Raw genomic sequence first — 18,379 nt, 5'->3', positions numbered from 1 at the left:
AAGAAACATATATGCTAGAAACTCTACTGTGTAAGACCTGGACTTTGGAATCCATACCACAAGTTTTAAAACCTTAGAATGCTTGGAGAAGTCTCAGTGCAGCTCTAATATCCATGAATTCCTTAAAAGATTTTCATCCTTTGTCCTCAGAATCATTTGAATTTCAATATATATTTATGTAAACTCATGAACCATCAGAATATCTTTTAATAATTTTTATAGCAGTGCAAATGGTGATACAAATCAAAATGCAAGGTCTAATAGAATCATGAACCCTCAGTTTGGTTTCATTTAACTTGGATATTGATCCTATTTTGAACATTTATATACTCAGAAAATTCTTTTTCTTTCTTGGATATCCATTGCCTTTCTGCCCCATGTACATTATGTTTCCAAATTCAGTCAAGTGGATTAACTGTTATTCAATTTTTGCATATACAAAGAGACTTTACTTGAAGGATTTGATTCTAAATATATATAACGCAATAGGGCATCCCCTGGTGGCACAGTAATAAAAAACCCACCTGCCAATGCGTCTCAATGCAGGAGGCGCAAGAGATGTGGGTTCGACCACTGGGTCGGGAAGATCCTCTGGAGGAGGAACCCACTCTGGTATTCCTGCCTGGGAAATCCCATGAACAGAGGAGCCTGACAGGCTACAGTCCATGGAATAGCAAAGAACTGCCCGTGACTGAGCAACTGAAAATTCACGTGGGCATACATAAAGAAATATACAATAGTAATAGTACTTCTCTTCACAGTGTGATTTTAACAAATGTTTTAGCACTGAAAGTCCCTGGTTCAAAAAATTAACCTAAAAATCCTTTCAAAATGTAATGGCTGGCTTTGACCTCAGGGAACATATGCATATATCAGGTCAGGTGGCTTCCTTTTCAATTTCAGGACAATCTAACAAAATCTATAAGATTCTTGAAGTTTAACCTGGCAAACAGTTCTGTTTTACCTTACAAACTCTAGTAAAGGTGTTATCAGCAAAACTGACAAGGTGTTGATAAAGCCAGTAGGGGGCTAATTAATTTTATAGCTAAATACAAAGTCTTTAATTTCATTTTGAAATAGTTAAGTCAAATTATCAAGCATTACATTAAATAAAACTTTTATGTTTAGTTTTCAAACTAAATCTGCTCATGAATATTAGAAATATTAATACTTTGGTGAAAAAAGTGAAAGTGTTAGTTGCTCAATCATGTTACTTGTAACACGCCACTTCTGTTATGTATTAATATTTTGGTGGGGGTCACTTACTCCTCGCCCATTATATTTCTGTGAAACTGAATTTGTCTCCTTATCTCAGGCCAGGAGAAGAGGTGAAGGGACTTAACTGGTAGGCAAATTTGGGAAGAATAATCAGGGGTGTATAGCCCCAATCATGCCCTCTTTTGGGGGGAGCAAGCTGCCTACAAGCTTCCATAGAGGGTCACACAGAAAGGAATTCCTACTATCTGAATTCTTGATAAACTATGACATGAATAAATTACAGTATATATAAAATAGCAAAGACATAATTTAAAAAATTATGCTTCAATATGTTATCTTCTCACAAATCCTAAAACACATAACCAGGTTAATTTTGCCAATGAGTTCAGCCTAACAAGTGTAAAAAATCCATAAGCCCAATATTGATGTTGATAGTAAGATATATACTCAAACTCAGAAGCTGAAAAATTTGCATTAGAAGCTAAAGGTAAATTAGAAAGTCTCACACAAAGTGCCAGCTACATATACTTAACACATATTTTAGTTTCTATTCTACAATAAAAATTGTATTTCTACAGTTTATTGTAAATGAAAAATAAGACTGGGAAACTGGGTATTACCTTCTTGGCACTTTATAATAAAAACAATAAATGAATAAATAAAAAACCTCATTGAAGCTGTAGGTTTCCAGTGCTCATCAATATAGCTGATCCATGAGCCATTAGTGGGTCATAAAATAAGAAAGCTCAATAAAATAATCATAATCTCACATGTTTATTTAGTTCTGAGACTTAAATGATGGACCTTTGTACCTGACCATGCCTAGAGACAGTTTCATTATATATACACACACACAAATGCACACACAAACATGCTTATGCTCATGGTCTCTCTTTCTCTTAATTGTGTAAACTCACATACACACATGTTCATGGGACATCTATAAATACATCATAGCTTTTCTTTCATAAACAACAAAGGGCTTAGTTTTCTTTTAAAAATAAATGGTTTAATTTTTATGGATTTTATTAGTTTAATTTTATGGATTTAATTTTTAAATGGATGCTATTTAAATTATAATGTGTAATTCTTGACCTCTGAATTGCCTCTGAATGGCAGATAAACCCACATGAAAAAGAAAGATTCCTCTTAGATGAACACACTTTGACACTTTATAACTATATTTCTAGCACCTGAACTTGTTTCAACATTATCAAGTTCTTTTAAGTAGGTTTCCAGGACATGAAATCCAAGATTTTCATACGATAGTCTTCTTTCTAACTTCCTAACTGACACACAACTTGGTATATATAATTATAATTTCTCAAGTAACAGAAGAGTTTAAGACAAGTTGAGGGGGAATCAGGATATGCTTCTTACAAAGAAAATTAAATATCTTTACATACTTAATGATGTCTCTTTTTAGTAACACAAAATTAGTAGGCTAATGCCTACTAATGCACATCATGCACATCATGATTTGAACTGTTTTCCCTAGCTAATCTTCAACTTATAAAAAGCAATGTTTATTGACTGTCTTTCTTCAAGTTTCTCTTATCCACAAGCAGTAACTGCTCCCATCCCTTCTGGTCTTAATCACTAGATTTCAGAAAAAAAGAATTATTTTCCTTCGCAGGTAATCTCTTTCACTAGAGTTTTGGTTCTTCTTTAGATTCATTTCTAATCCATATCTAGAAGCCTTCTCTGTTGACTCACCCTAGCTGACCACAAAGATTTTCATCTCCTCCCTACCTTAACAAAAACTTTGTAACTCTACTATCCTACCTTTTTGTCCTTAATATTTTTTTTCTCAGATGGCAGTTCTAAGATATTGTTTACTATCTGAGTTCCATTTAATCATCACCCACTCACTCGTTTTTAACCTCTTTCCACTCTAGTCATGCCAAGAAACTTTTTCTTTACGGTTGTCATCAGTCAAGGCCACAATTTCCTTAGCCTGTGCTGACTTTTTTACATAGTCCTCAATCTGGTCTTTCCAATTCCAATTAAGTTTATTCTTATCTGACAGATTAATCTTTCTACTGTGTAGTTTGGTTAAATCTTCTTAATTTTGAGACAGTGGAGGACAGAAGATTCTTAATGATTTTTCAATAGCTACAGATTCAGGAATTGATGCTTTTGAACTGATCATGTTGGAGAAAACTCTTGAGAGTCCCTTGGACTACAAGGAGCTCAAACCAGTCAACCCTAAAGGACATCAGCCTTCAACCCTGAATATTCATTGGAAGGACTGATGCTGAAGCTGAAACTCCAATACTTTGGCCACCTGATGCAAAGAACTGACTCCATGGAAAAGACCCTGATGCTGGGGAAGATTGAAGGCGGGAGAAGAAGGGGATGACAGAGGATGAGATGGTTGGATGACATCACTGACTCTATGGACATGAGTTTGAGCAAGCTCTGGTGATTGGTAATGGACAGGGAAGCCTGGTGTGCTGCAGTCCATGGGGTTGCAAAGTGTCAGACACAACTGAGCAACTGAACTGAACTGAACTGAAAGAACCAGGTGTATATTTCTTCCCCTAAATAAGCTTTATCATGATTAACTATTCTTTTTTTTTGAAACTTCAGAAGTGTTTATTTTTTTTTCTCTCTTTTTTTTTTCCATTTATTTTTATTAGTTGGAGGCTAATTACTTTACAATATTGTAGTGGTTTTTGCCATACATTGACATGAATCAGTACTTCTGTTTAGCAAAACCATTAAAGCATTCACGTATTCTATAAAGCATTCACGTATCTGCCTCAAACTTTACCATCCCCTTTGTGTAAGACAGTATCTTTCAAACATCCTTAACTATGACCTACAGTGAGACATACATTTTAAGTTGTGACCAAGTATACACAAAATTATACACATGTATTTTATATCAGTATCACATAAATCTATACAATTTTCAGGACATACTGACACTCTATAAGTTTGAATAGGTAAATCATAATCCATTAAACTTATTTCATCACCCAGTAATGAAGTACAACCCACTGTTTAAACACCCTGGTCTAGATTGTCTAAATCTTTGCCCTTTTCCTAGATTTGATTCAATTGTATACTTCATTAAGCCATTCATTCATTCATTCCATTCAAGAAGACAAGTAGTAATCCCAGTTGGATGTCAGGCATTTCTGTGTGCACTGGGAACAAAATGACAATGAACAAAAAAGTCCCCCCACCCCACCTTAGGGAGCTTGCCATGTCCACCCTCAAAGGATAACAAAGTATTTACCTATTCTAACCATTTCACAGCTGTATCATGCGCCTTTATATTTCCTCATCTTTCATATCTAAATTCCATATCTACAAGTAGACAGTGATATCCTTCGAGAGAAGAATCTCAATTTTGCATGTTGCCTTCTGGACCATCACAAGGTAAGGGGAACCATACAGTAAGGGTAAAAAAACTACTAAGTTCAATCCTTAGCTCATCACTTACCAGTCTGCAAGTTCAGGCCAGTCACTCAACTTCTCTCAAATGCAGTTTTCTCATCTGTAAAATGAGAGGGTGGAGTCACATAAGCCGTTTTCCAATTTTACTGCACAAAATCTTCAGGACTCAGTAGATTCCAAAGCATGACAATAAAGGGTCTTTACTCAGAATAGAGGATCCCCATCTCCTGCCTCAAGTACAACTTACAACTTTGTTTTTAAAAGAGTCTTGATGCTTTAAAAGAAAAGTCAGTTTGCTAAGCCCCAAGATTTTGCAATCATGTGCTCATCTTGTCCATAGTTCAAGGAAGAATAAGGTAGGAAGAACAGAGGGACCGTAGGAGGAAGAGAAGAGAGAAGAGAAAATAGTTTTAATAGAGAGTAAACTACTACGTTTCAGGAATTATGTTAGGATTGGTATAAATGCTACCTTACTTTTCTGTATTGAACAATTTCACAAGGTAGGGATTTATTACGCCCCTTTTAACACAAGGAAAATGAAGTTCAGAAAGGTCAGATAACTTGATCAAGTACCTAATATAGAAACAGTGAGGCCAAAATCTATTCTTCCATCATTTCAAGTTTCCCTTAAAGGAAGCTAACACAGATATTACATTTGTTTTTTAAGTTTTTTAAAAATTTTCTTTAGATTTCACCTGACTGGATCCTCACAACTTTGAGGAATATACTTCAGCATTATCCTTATTTTGCCAGTTAGGAAATCATGCTTCAGAGGAATGAAAGTGATCTGACTATAACTGAATTCAACAAGGGCGAAGATGGAATGAAATAGCTGAATTCATATTCTGTGCTCTTTCCATACACCAAATTGCCTCCTTTAAAAGAAACAGAAATAGGGAAACAATAAGAGGGAAGGAGGCAGAGAGGATGGGACAGGTGGAGAATTATAACAATTCCACTGCTTACTTAAGATGGCTAGTGAATCAGATAATTTAATGGAAAGCACCTTGAAAAATCTGAATCACTGTATCAATGTGTCATCTTTATTAACTATTCATACAATGTGCATTAAAGATGACATTTTATATGTTGGTAAAACTCCATGTGGTAATTGCAAATATATAAGAGCTATGTAATGAATTAATTACTTAGACAATACAATAGCAACTCATATAAAAGAGGGACAATCTGACACTCTCAAGATTATGATACAAGAATTGGTTACCTATGCCAGCTTTCTGTTCATGATATACAGTCCAAACTGGCAGTAGAATAATTCAAATTTTCAATTTTTCTTGGATTTCATCACAAACTCAATCAAAGCATGAAAGTCAGTATTTTAATATCCTTGCACCATGTGAAAAATAATAGCATGCTCTACTACCTGAACTCTTAGAGCATTTTTTATTTTGATTGTCTTCCCATTATACTGAGATACTGTCAGGACTTTATCAGGAAGATCATCCAAACAAACTAGAGCATTATTAAGGTTCCAGCAGTGCAGTAACTCACTGAATGTATGAGTGATTAAAAGCCATACAGTTGTGACAAGGACCATAAGGAGATCAGACAAAGACGCTACATGTCTTTAAAAGGAAAAAAAAAAAAGAGGACTAGAATGATTTAACCCCTTGTCTCTTCTACCAGTACTAAAGCTGCAGTATTAATTGATCAATATTTAAAGCCTTGTGTGACTGGATTCCTTAGAACAAACAATTTCCAAAGGTCAAAACAGGAAAATACAATTAGCACAGAATTACAGCATACCTACTGGCTTGTCGAGTTGCCAGCGTTCCAAAAATCATATTTAACATATAACATGATGCTCTGACATTAGTAAAACATTACTGCTTTTGTAATTTATCACTGACTACAGCTACACTTTTTTATTTCATTGGATTATTTGTACTTAGAAATATATTCCCATTTCATTTGACATTCAGAAACCTATTCATTAAATACTTCCTACTTGCCAGACATTGCATTGTTCATACGGTGCAACTGAGAATAGATGCTCTTTGGAGGAATGAACAATTCAGGGTGAGAGAGAAAGAGCTAAACTAATTTTAAAAATAGAATATAATTGAAAAAATGCCTACGCCATATAGTTAAATAAACCAATCTTTAAAAACAAACATAGTACCAAAATGTTAACTGTATTTTCTTAAGCAGAGAACAGTGATTGTTATAGACTTTATTTTCTTCTTTACATTATATATGTCACTTCATTTTTATAAAGTCTTTTTTCTTAATACTTTTATAATCTAAAGTAAAGAATCCAAGAAAGAAATTCTTTAATGGATATTTGGGTAGAATGCTATGAAAGCCCCAGAAGACCCGTGACTAAGTCAGGCAAAGCCTGGGGGCAGAAGTGACATCTAAACTGGTTCTGGAAGGTGAATTGGGGTTTACTAAGTGGAGGAGACAGTAGATGATGGTCAAGGACATGAGAGAATCATCTAGAAGGTTTGGAAGTCAGTATTCCACATAGTTTGAGTGGCAGATAGAGGAGAGGAGGTGGAAGCTGAAGGTTGCCCAGGTAAGAGTTCAAATTCTAAAGAGTTGTATGTATGCAGATGCTGTCCTAGAAACCTACAGATTTCAGTCAGTGCAGAGTCAGGGTCCTAGCAGTTGAGGCCTCCAAATGTGGGACGCTCTCAGATTCTTTTCTGTAAGGTGCTTTGGGCACCAAACATCTGTGAGGAAAAATTCTTGGTTAAAGATGAAAACTTCGAATGGAGTAAAAATGGAGTGAGGGGATTTGAAAGGTGCACTGAGTTGGAACCAACAGGATCTGTTCACCAGGGATGCTAAAGAAGAAAAACTTGAAGGTCACAGAGAGATCTGGTGATGGGAAATTAAAGAGCAACATAATTAATATAAATGAAGAACTGATGAAATAACAGTGCATACTGAGGATAAGGTCTCTGAAGAATATTGGCTGGACGATTTGAAACACAGATCTTTTTTGTGTGTGTGTGTGGTTGTAACACAGATCTTATATTCATGAGACAGTCTGAAGACCTTTCCCACCTGATTTTCACCACTAAGATCCAACCAGTCCATCCTAAAGGAGATCAGTCCTGGGTGTTCATTGGAAGGACTGAGGCTGAAGCTGAAACTCCAATACTTTGGCCACCTCATGCAAAGAGTTGACTCATTGGAAAAGACCCTGATGCTGGGAGGGATTGGGGGCAGGAGGAGAAGGGGACGACAGAGGATGAAATGGCTGGATGGCATCACCGACTCGATGGACATGAGTTTGAATAAACTCCGGGAGTTGGTGATGGACAGGGAGGCCTGGCGTGCTGCGATTCATGGGGTCGCAAAGAGTTGGACACGACTGAGCGACTGAACTGAACTGAACCGAACTAAAGGTAAAGTGACTAAGTAAGGGCTTCCCTGGTGGCTCAGCAGTAAAGAATCCACCTGCCAAGACAGGAGACATGGGTTCAGTCTCTGGGTCGGGAAGATACCCTGGATAAGGAAATGGCAGCCCATTCCAGTATTCTTGCCTGGAAAATTACATGGTCAGAGAACATTGGCAGGCTACAGTCCACAGGGTTTACAAAAGAATCGGACAAGATTTAGTGACTAAACAACAACAAAAGAAAAGAAGTAACACTTTTAATCTTGTAAATGAAACTCTTTAAAATTTCGTGTGAAGTTTCTGATAACAGCAAAATAAACAAAAGGGTATATGCATCAAGAATACTTGTATTTCTATTCATATACTTTCCTCCTGATATAAACTGGATTATTGTCCCAATTATTGAGTTTCTTACACTAGGACTTACACCCTGTGCTGTTCAATTTTATAGTGCCTCCCACTGTGGGGGAGATATACTTCCTCACCCCACTTATATTGGACTTGGCCATGCAATTGCTTTGACTAATATAATGTTAGTGGACATGGTGTAACAGAAACTTTAGCTGATGGCATGGCTTGGCTTGTTCTCTCCTGCACCTATGATCTGCCACAAAAAGAAAACACACCACTGCTCCTTCAGCCTGAACCTCAGGCCTGAAACCTAACCAGAAGCCTGAAGTGTAGACTTAACCCAAGGGAGCCTCGCCTAGATCAGCCACTTTACACCCCCGGGACTGTAAAAATATATAAAACATCAATAAGTCACTGAGCATTTTATGATTTTATACTGTAATAATAGCTGATTAGTACAGCTTTTCCTTTATCTCCAAGTAAAGAAAATGAAGGGTTTTTTTTTTTTTTTTCCTTCCATAATATTTTGGTAAGGACTCTGCCTCCAATGTAGGAGACCTGGATTCGATCCCTGGATCAGGAAGATCCCCTGGAGAAGGGAATGGCAACCTACTCTAGAATTCTTGTCTGGAAAATCCCATGGACGGAGGAGCCTGGTGGCCTATACAGTCCAAAATGTAGTTTGGACTGTAAATCATGTAAAATGTAAAATGATAATATACCTGTTAAGATACATATTATGTGAAATAATCCCATGCAGAAAACCCCAAAAGTTTGAAGATAATACCAGCAGATAAAGGGATACGTCATGTTCATGAATAAGATTACTCAATAAATCAGGGTTTTCACCTCTTTGCAAGTTAATCAACAAAGTTACAGCATTTCCAATTAAAATGCAAGCATGATATTTTTGTGAATATCAATAAGGTCATTCTAAGTATTTTTAAGTTCATTCTAAGTATATAGTATTGAAAAGAATAAGAGTAGCTAAGACAGTCTTGAAGACAGTATCTTATTTGATTTTATGCACAAATGGTATTTTTTATAGTTTAAAAAATTAATATAAATTTAAAAATATAAATAATTACAGAACTAGAAAGAGACCTTACAGATTAAACATACAATAACCAAAACATAAAATGCACCTGAAGACTAAAAAGTAAGCAACAAGATATTTTTTATGCAAAGATTAAAAGTGGAAAAGGAATAAAAAGATGAAATAAAAGACAAGAGATGAAAACTAATCTAGGACATCCAACTAATAGAGATGACAATGAGAAAATAAAAACAAAGAAATGGGAAAAAAGAAATCATCAAAGAAAAAACTAGAAAATATCTTCAGATTAAAACAAGACAATAAGTATCAAAATTGAACAGGTCTATGGGGATTCAAATGCTATGAGTGAAAAAAAGGCCCACATCCATATCCTTTTGAAATTTTGGGATACTGCATTCTGAGACTGATAGAAAAACATGTAGAGCTTCACATGGGAAATTTTCAGGGAGAAAAAAAAAAAACCTCTGAGACTTTAAGGGGAAAAATTAAATAAGGATAAGGTAACAGCAAATTTATAGCAGGAAGCAAAACAAAACACAATTCAGGATAAAAATAAACCTGTAGGGAAAAGTTAAGGCCCAGATATAAAGCAAATTTGGAATGATGTCAAGCAATGGACTTAAAAAATAGACAAAAAAGAGTCTCCACGGACATGGTGAACTTTTTCCCTAGTGTGTCCTAGGCTTCCTGGCACTGGCCTCTATCTAAGAACACAGCACAACTAGTTGTGACTCAGCGTTACACAATGTTTGTGGAGTGCCGACACTGTTTAAAGGGCTTACCTGATAGTTCAGTTGGTAAAGAATCCACCTGCAATGCAGAAGACCCTGGTTTGATTCCTGGGTGGGGAAGATCGTTAGAGAAGGGCTAGGCTAACCACTCCAGTATTCTTGGGCTTCCCTTGTGGCTCAGCTGGTAAAGAATCCACCTGCAATGCAGGAGGCCTGGGTTCAATCTCTGGGTTGGGAAGATCCCCTGGAGAAGGGAAAGGCTTCCCACTCCAGTATTCTGGCCTGAAGAATTCCAGGGTTGCAAAGAGTCAGGGAAGCCCAAGAATACTGGAGTGGGTAACCTATCCCTTCTCCAGCAGATCTTCCCCACCCAGGAATAGAATCGGGGTCTACCAACTGAGCTATCAAGGAAATTCAGAAAGACAGGACTAATCAACTTTCACTTTCAACACTGTTTACACATTTCCAACATTTAGTCAATATGTTTAAAAAATTAAAAAGAATTCATTTGAACCAGTCCTAATGAGATGGATGAAGCTGGAGCCCATTATACAGAGTGAAGTAAGCCAGAAAGATAAAGAACATTACAGCATACTAACACATATATATGGAATTTAGAAAGGTGATAATGATAACCCTATATGCAAAACAGAAAAAGAGACACAGAAATACAGAACAGACTTTTGAACTTTGTGGGAGAATGTGAGGGTGGGATATTTCAAAAGAACAGCATGTATACTATCTATGGTGAAACAGATCACCAGCCCAGGTGGGATGCATGAGACAAGTGCTCCGGCCTGGTGCACTGGGAAGACCCAGAGGAATCGGGTGGAGAGGGAGGTGGGAGGGGGGATCGGGATTGGGAATACATGTAAATCCATGGCTGATTCATATCAATGTATGACAAAACCCACTGGAAAAAAAAATAATAATAATAATAAAAATAAAAAAAAAAAAAAAAGAAGACAGTCATAGAAAGAATGAAAACATAAACACCTTGACAATATTAAAGTTAAGCTGACTAAAAACATTAGCCCGAGGGGGAAGGGGAAGTGGAGGGCTGGGTAGAAAGTGAACAGTATAGATTTGTTGGGAAAAAAGAAATAAACGTTTACCTACATTATTTTGAGTTATAAATTAATTGATAGAAAAACAAAACTAAAAATATAAATGTCAAATATTGAGAGGAGGGACAAGGAAAGGTGGGGTAAGCAAAGTGAGACAGATCCTCAAGTTTCACATCAGAAGTCAACAAAATCAGTTCAAAGTTGATGGTCATGTGATCAAGAATTGCAGAGTAGCAGTCCAGAGGAAAACAACTTAAAATCCACAGGTAGGAATTAACCTCTGAGAACATGATTACAGTGAGGGAATGATAAGGCAAAAACAGTACTGGCGTTATAACTCTCCTAAAACAGGAGATTGTGATTTATCTTAATAAAACATTTTTAAAAGACTGACACATTTCCCCTAAAACTACTAGCTGTACACTAACAATAACAAACAATAAAGAAAACTTCACCTTAAATAACTAAGTACCTAAAATGGGATGAGGTAAAGCTATCATCAAGTTAATGAATTAATTAAAAATGCCCAAATTTAACATTACAGTAAAAAACAAAGCAGGCTTCAATACTAAAGAAAAAAGAGGGAATATTGAGCAGCAGCATATTATCTGTAGACCATCTACCAGCTAACTGTTTAAATAGGCTTCCGGTTGTTACAAGAGCTTCCCTGGTGGCTCAGATGGTAAAGAGTCTGCTTGCAATGCAGGAGACCTGGGTTCCATCCTAGAGTAGGGAAAATCCCCTGGAGAAGGAAATCGCAACCCACTCCAGTATTCTTGCCTAGAGAAATCCATGGACAAAGGAGCCTGGCAGGCTACAGTCCTTGGGATCACAGAGTCAGACATGACTGACTAACACACACACACACACACACACACACACACACCCCGGTTGTTATAAGGATAAACTTCAGTAAAATTTACCACCATACAATTCCAAAGAAATGGTACTAAGAGATTTGTCTCAGGTTGTACAGGTAGTCAATGATGCAGTAGGACTTTTTCTAATAAACCACTTCATTATATACTATATACATAGTACATAATATATACATATTACATACTGTCATCATTTTAGTGATCATTAATCTTGCTGATTAATATTTGGGGCTACTAAGTTATAATATCAAAGTATTAATTTTAAAATACTGCACAGTACATTTATCTAGATCTACTTTAGCTTCCATGGTAGGCAAGATAATGACCTTTTGAAGATACTCTAATCCCTGGAAGCTGTCTGATTACATTACCTTACGTGGCAGAGTGACTGCAGATGTGATGTGTGTTAGTTTCGCAGTCGTGCCCAACTTTGTGACCCCATGGACTGTAGCCCGCCAGGCTCCTCTGTCAATGGGATTTCCCAGGCAAGAATGCTGGAATGATTTGCCTTTCCCTCCTCCAGGGCATCTTTCAACCCAGGCATTGAACCCAGGTCTCCTGCACTGCAGGCAGATTCTTTACCATCTGAGCCACCAGGAAAGCCCTCATGAAGCAGAAATAATGAAGAATCTTTAAATAAGGAGATTATCCTAGATAATCTGGGTGGGCCCAATGTAGTTATAAGAGTTCTTTTTTTTAAAAAAATCCTTATTTTATATTGGAATATAGCCAGTTAACAATGTTGTTTCAGGTGGACAACAAAGGGACTCAGCCATACATGTATCCATTCTCCCCCAAACTCCCCTCCCATCCAGGCTACCACCTAACACTGAGCAGAATTCCCTGTCCTATATAGCAGGACCTTGTTGGTTACCCATTCTAAATATAGCAGAGTGTACAGGTCGATCCCAAACTCCCTAAATATCCCTTCTCCCTATTCTTCCCCCCAGCAACCATAAGTTTGTTCTCTATGAGTCTGCTTCTATTTCATAAATTAGTGTATTTGTATCATTTCTTTTTAGATTCCACATATAAGGGATATCATATGGTATTTCTCCTTCTCTGTCTGACTTCATTCAGCATGACATTCTCTATGTGCATCCATTTTGCTTGAAATGGCGTTATTTCATCTTTTTAATGCCAGAGTAATATTCCAAGAGTTATTAAAACATGGGACAGGGAGACAAGAGAGTCAGAAAAGAAGATGCAATGACAGGAATAAAGGTTAGAGTTATGGGGTTCTTGGTTTTGAAGGCGGAAGAAGGGGCCATGAGCCAAGGAATGGAGGAGGACCGTAGAAGCAGAAAAAGGCATGAGAATGTGTTCTCCCCTAGAGCCTCCAGAGGAATGCAGCCTTACTGACACCTCGAATCTAGTTCAATCCCTCATGGGACTTCTGACCTCCAGAGCTGTAAAATAATAAACCTGTGCTATGTCAAGTCACTCAGATTGTGGTAACTTGTTACAATAGAATTAAGAAGCTAATACAGAATCTTCTCCAGAATCAGAAAAGATCTGGGCTTACGCCTTGTCTCTGCTATGTGATTTTAAGCAAGATTCCTAACCTCTATAAACCTCTGGCTTCTTTATCTGCAAAGGTGAATTTATAAAATACACATATTCAGGCAAGTTTGGTAACTATTAACCTACAGTTAGAGTTCATTAAAATATTAGTACTAAGTACTAATTGTAGAAGAAAAAAGTAAATTTTTTTGAAAAAAATAGTTGATTGTTTTTTGCTTCCAAACCCCCAAAGTTAGCTAGCCAGTGAGTCTTCATAACATATTGTCTACAAGTTGAAATATGAAGAGGGAAAACTCCTCCAATATTGAAACCACTTCATGATTTGAGCTTATTCAGTCTACTCCTTTAATATCCAGCCTCTTTGGGGAAGAGGCAATATCCTTGACTAGCTATAAATTTATGAGTGTAGTTGTTTTTTATGGCTCTGAATGTAATAGAACCTAAGTAAATACTGATAAGTTCTCTATTCTTCTGAGAAGTTTCCACCCACATAATATTGTCCTATCATTGGAAATCCCCACAGTTTTGATAAGAATGAAGGTAAGAACTCTTTTATATATAACACTTGTCAATTAGAATCAGAACAACATTCATCACTTTACTTGGAAAGGCTATGGGGTTTTAAAAAACCCACTTGAAGTCTATATAATGAAATTTTGCCCTTATTGTCTTTTGAGTGACTTCAGCTGGTTTGGGAGGTTAAGGCTGGTTTTCAAGTTTATTTTTTTCAAGCATCCTTTAACATGGTTTGCATTTATAGATTAAGTAGTAAACTGAATTAAAGGAAATAAGCATTTTCCATCACCACAATCTCCCCACATAAATAGACTAAATTTGAAAACCACATTCATTTTCCAATATAAGGCTAGGTACTGTCTTCATGAACTAGGCCTATAGGGAACTATATTAACTCTTTCAAACCACTTAGTTACCAGTCATTTTCAGGAATTCACAGTGTTCCTGTGAATTGGAACACAGTGTTTTTAAAGAGATTTTTTTCTCAGATGCAATGTATTGATTTAACCTTTCCGTGTACAGGATCATAACACGTCACAAGTTAATTAGTATCCAGGAGACCTCACAAAGAGGTGAGTTCTCACTGAAAATCGTGATCACTATAAAAAGTATAAAGTGTGACTGAGGAAAAATGATTACAAAATTCCCCCAATTTTTCATGGCATATGGTTTTTTAGCTGCAAGACACCACCTATGTCATCTGTAAAACAACTCTTTAGGGAACCATTATTGATATTGACCAAAAGATCTTTCAGATCTTACATGGTTATTTGGCTGCAGCTCTAAAAAAATTTCTGCTTTGGGTGTTTCTTTTCTAGAATGTGAGGATGAATTTCATATATCACCAAACAGAAAAGTCCCTGTATCCTGTATGAAGCCAATAGATGTTCAACAAATAGTTACAGAGTTTCACATACTTATGTGGCCATATACATGCAAACACACACACACATACATTTACTAATTTAGAGATGGGGAACTTATTTTAGACTGCTAGCACTCTGAAGACAAGTGACAGTCAATCCCATTATCAGTAGCTGGATCACTCCAATGGATTGGAGATGTTATAGACTGAATGTTCATGCTCCTGAAATTCAGATGTTGAAACCCTAATTTCTATATAATGGTATTGACAGGCAAAATCTTTGGGAAGTTATTAGGTCATGAAGGTGTAATCCTTATGAATGGGATTAGAGCCCTTATAAGAAGAGGCCAGAAAGCTGGCTAGTTATCTTTCTGCCATGTAAGGATACAGCAAGAAATCAGTTGTCTGAAACCCTGAAGAGGGTTGCCATGATGCTGGACTTTCAGCCTCCATAACTGTGAGAAATAAACATTCATTGTTCAGTCACCCAGTCTACAATAATTTGTTAGAGCAGCCAGGAGGCTAAGACAGGAGGTTATGAATAAACAGTATATGATTAAATGTATAAATGAACAAACATTTCCTGAATGAAGATATACATGAATTAGCTGCTTGATTTTTAAACAAGGACACAGCAGAGTTTATTTCTCTTTGCTAATATGAAGCCAAAGTACACAGTTCATTTATAAACACCACTACACAAGCAACATTATGAAGACTAGAATAAATATTTTATTATCCAGAATCCCAACAAGGCGGCTATTTTTTTCACACTCCTATTGATTTTCTGATTGTATTTTATATTGTTTATTTGTTTAGTGCAGAGAAATTAGAATTTTCTAAATAATGAGAAAAAATCAGACATAAGTTTAAAATTTTGCACATAAATTAGGTCTTAAATTCTTGACAGGCCACAGTGATCTCTCCTTCCTAAGAACTCATGACACTCATGAATATCATACTAGTGAGGGATGCAGTCACATACACACTGCTACAAGACACATTTGATATTATTTAGCCTACATCCTATTCAATTTTATATGCTATTCACCAAGCTATTCGGCTGGCAAAAACATTTCACTCGGGTTTTTCAGAAAAACACAAACTAACTTTTTGGCCAACCCAATACTATGAAGCTCCTTCTCATTAAAGAATAGGAATTATGTCTCTATTTATAATGCCACCTTGCCTAGAAGTATGTGAATGATAGGCAGATAGATGACAGATAGGCATATACATAGATAAACATTTGTTGAATGAACATCAAATGAATGTAGTCATTGTAAGTAGCTACAAAAAAAAAAGGTAAAAATTTAAAATGTGTAATATTTTATATTGTATCCTGAATATAATTACTATAGCTTGTTTCATAATTTTAAGATAAAAAATCATTACTGTCCCTTAAAGTTATACATTTTAAGATAATCAGAATTTTTACATTAATATTTTATCAAATCATAATAGCTTGAAATACCAGAAAATCATTAGGAAATTAAAATCAAGTAAGAGAGATTATTATTATTCTCTGTAACTTTTGCTTTTGACTTAATAGCATAGGTGAAATGAAAACTGTTCTTAACTTTGACCCATTTACTATGCTGAAGCAACATGAACTCTGCCCCCAAACGCCAACCTGTAAGGGGAGGTTATTGCCTCTTCCCACGAGGGCGTAAATTCAATCAAATAAATGTAACACATATAATGGGCATTTAGGAAACAAGTAAATAATGAACACACAAACAAACAAATGAAGAAGACATAACTCCTGGCTTCAAGGAACTTAAAGGATACTGGAGACATTCATATATTAATATATCTGAATCATCAAAGTCAGAATAGGTTTTTGTTTTGTGTTTCAGTAGAAATCACCAAAATTTGATCCCTGCTTCCTTTGGAAAAATGAAGGCTTTGAAAAACAACTCTGTCTCTTTTCTTCTCTGTGTTTCCCTTATTTTGACAACTATCCCTCCAAAAGTAGATAAAAGGTAGTTTATTAAATATACACAGTGGCCTTCTTTATCCTATTTCCTTCCTTCCTTTTTAATTATTTTAAAATTAGGACATTTGAGTTTAATCATGCTTTCCTAATAATATAGGGCTTCCCTGTTGATTCAGAGAACCCACCTGCCAATGCAGGGGATATAGATTTGATCCCTGAGTCAGGAAGATACCCTGGAGGAGGAAAGAGAAACCCACTCCACTATTCTTGCCTGTGAAATCCCATGGACTAGGAAGCCTGGTGGGCTGCAGTCCATGGGGTTGCAGAGTTGGACATGACTGAGCAACAGAGCACACACGCATGAACACACAGGCACGCACACATGTATATACATATATATATACACACATACACATATATATACATACACATGTATATGTACACACATACCTATATATGCATGCTGCTGCTGCTAAGTCGTGTCAGTCGTGTCCGACCCTGTGCAACCCCATAGACGGCAGCTCACCAGGCTCCTCCATCCCTGGGATTCTCCAGGCAAGAATATTGGAGTGGGTTGCCATTTCCTTCTCCATAAATATATGCATATATGCTTTTAAAAACATAACCATTCTTTCATTCTATATACTGCCTCTGAAACAAACTCATTTTGATCGTTCCTCAGAAAGGAGAAACTAATTTCTGCTGCAGTAATATCAGTAATGGCAAGTGTTTATTTTCTTAAATATTTCCATTGTCTAACGGGCTTCCCTGGTGGCTCAGAAGGTAAAGAATCCGCCTATGATGCAGGAGACCCAGGTTCGATCCCCTGGGTCAAGAAGATCCTCTGGAGAAGGAAATAATAAATCATTCCAGTATCCTTGCCTGGGAAATCACATGGACAGAGAAGCCTGGCAGGCTAGAGTCTGTGGGGTCACAGAGTCGAACATGACTCAGCGGCTAACATGAGTAACACTACTTGGTAATTCTATCACAAGATTAATAATCCAATCCTGAGGCTTTTGAATCCAGCCTAGAGATGATGCCAATCTCTCCATCAATTCCTGAGGGCCCATGACCTAAAGGCCCACCTGTTCAGCTCTCATCTTAGTTCTCTTCAAGTCAAGGTGACCTGATTGTGCTAAAAAAGGTGGAGTGGCAGGGGGTTAATGCACATCCTTCTCTCTTCACTTTCTCTTAGATCAAGGGGCAGGTAAGAGATACAGTTCTTCATCATGAAAACCAATGCAACATGTATTCTCTTTATAACTGGCCAGCAGAACAGTTCATCACTATAACACAGGGCCTTGAAATCCACTCTGAATACTTCAGATACTTGGTAAATGGCTAAATTAATTAATTAGTCAGTGGATCTCTTCTGGATATATCAGAGACTTGGTAAATATTTAAATTAACTAGTTCAAATTTAAGATATTTAACTGATTCTTTATCCTATGT

The 18,379-nt window shown here is 36.6% G+C and overlaps 1 protein-coding gene across 1 annotated transcript in view; it reads right to left on the bottom strand.

Annotated features, from left to right (window-relative positions):
* Nucleotides 1-18,379, bottom strand: part of HNF4G (hepatocyte nuclear factor 4 gamma) — a 127,234-nt gene that overhangs the window by 73,118 nt on the left and 35,737 nt on the right. Inside the window, exon 2 of the mRNA XM_061123518.1 lies at nt 4,673-4,726. The gene's annotated coding sequence lies outside the window, so the exon portion shown is untranslated. The remainder of the gene's footprint in view (nt 1-4,672; nt 4,727-18,379) is intronic.

Source organism: Dama dama, chromosome 21 (assembly GCF_033118175.1).
Source record: "Dama dama isolate Ldn47 chromosome 21, ASM3311817v1, whole genome shotgun sequence".
NCBI classification, from domain to species: Eukaryota; Metazoa; Chordata; class Mammalia; order Artiodactyla; family Cervidae; genus Dama; species Dama dama.
Note: the sequence above shows the minus strand (reverse complement) of the source record. Positions and strands in the feature narration are given on the sequence as shown.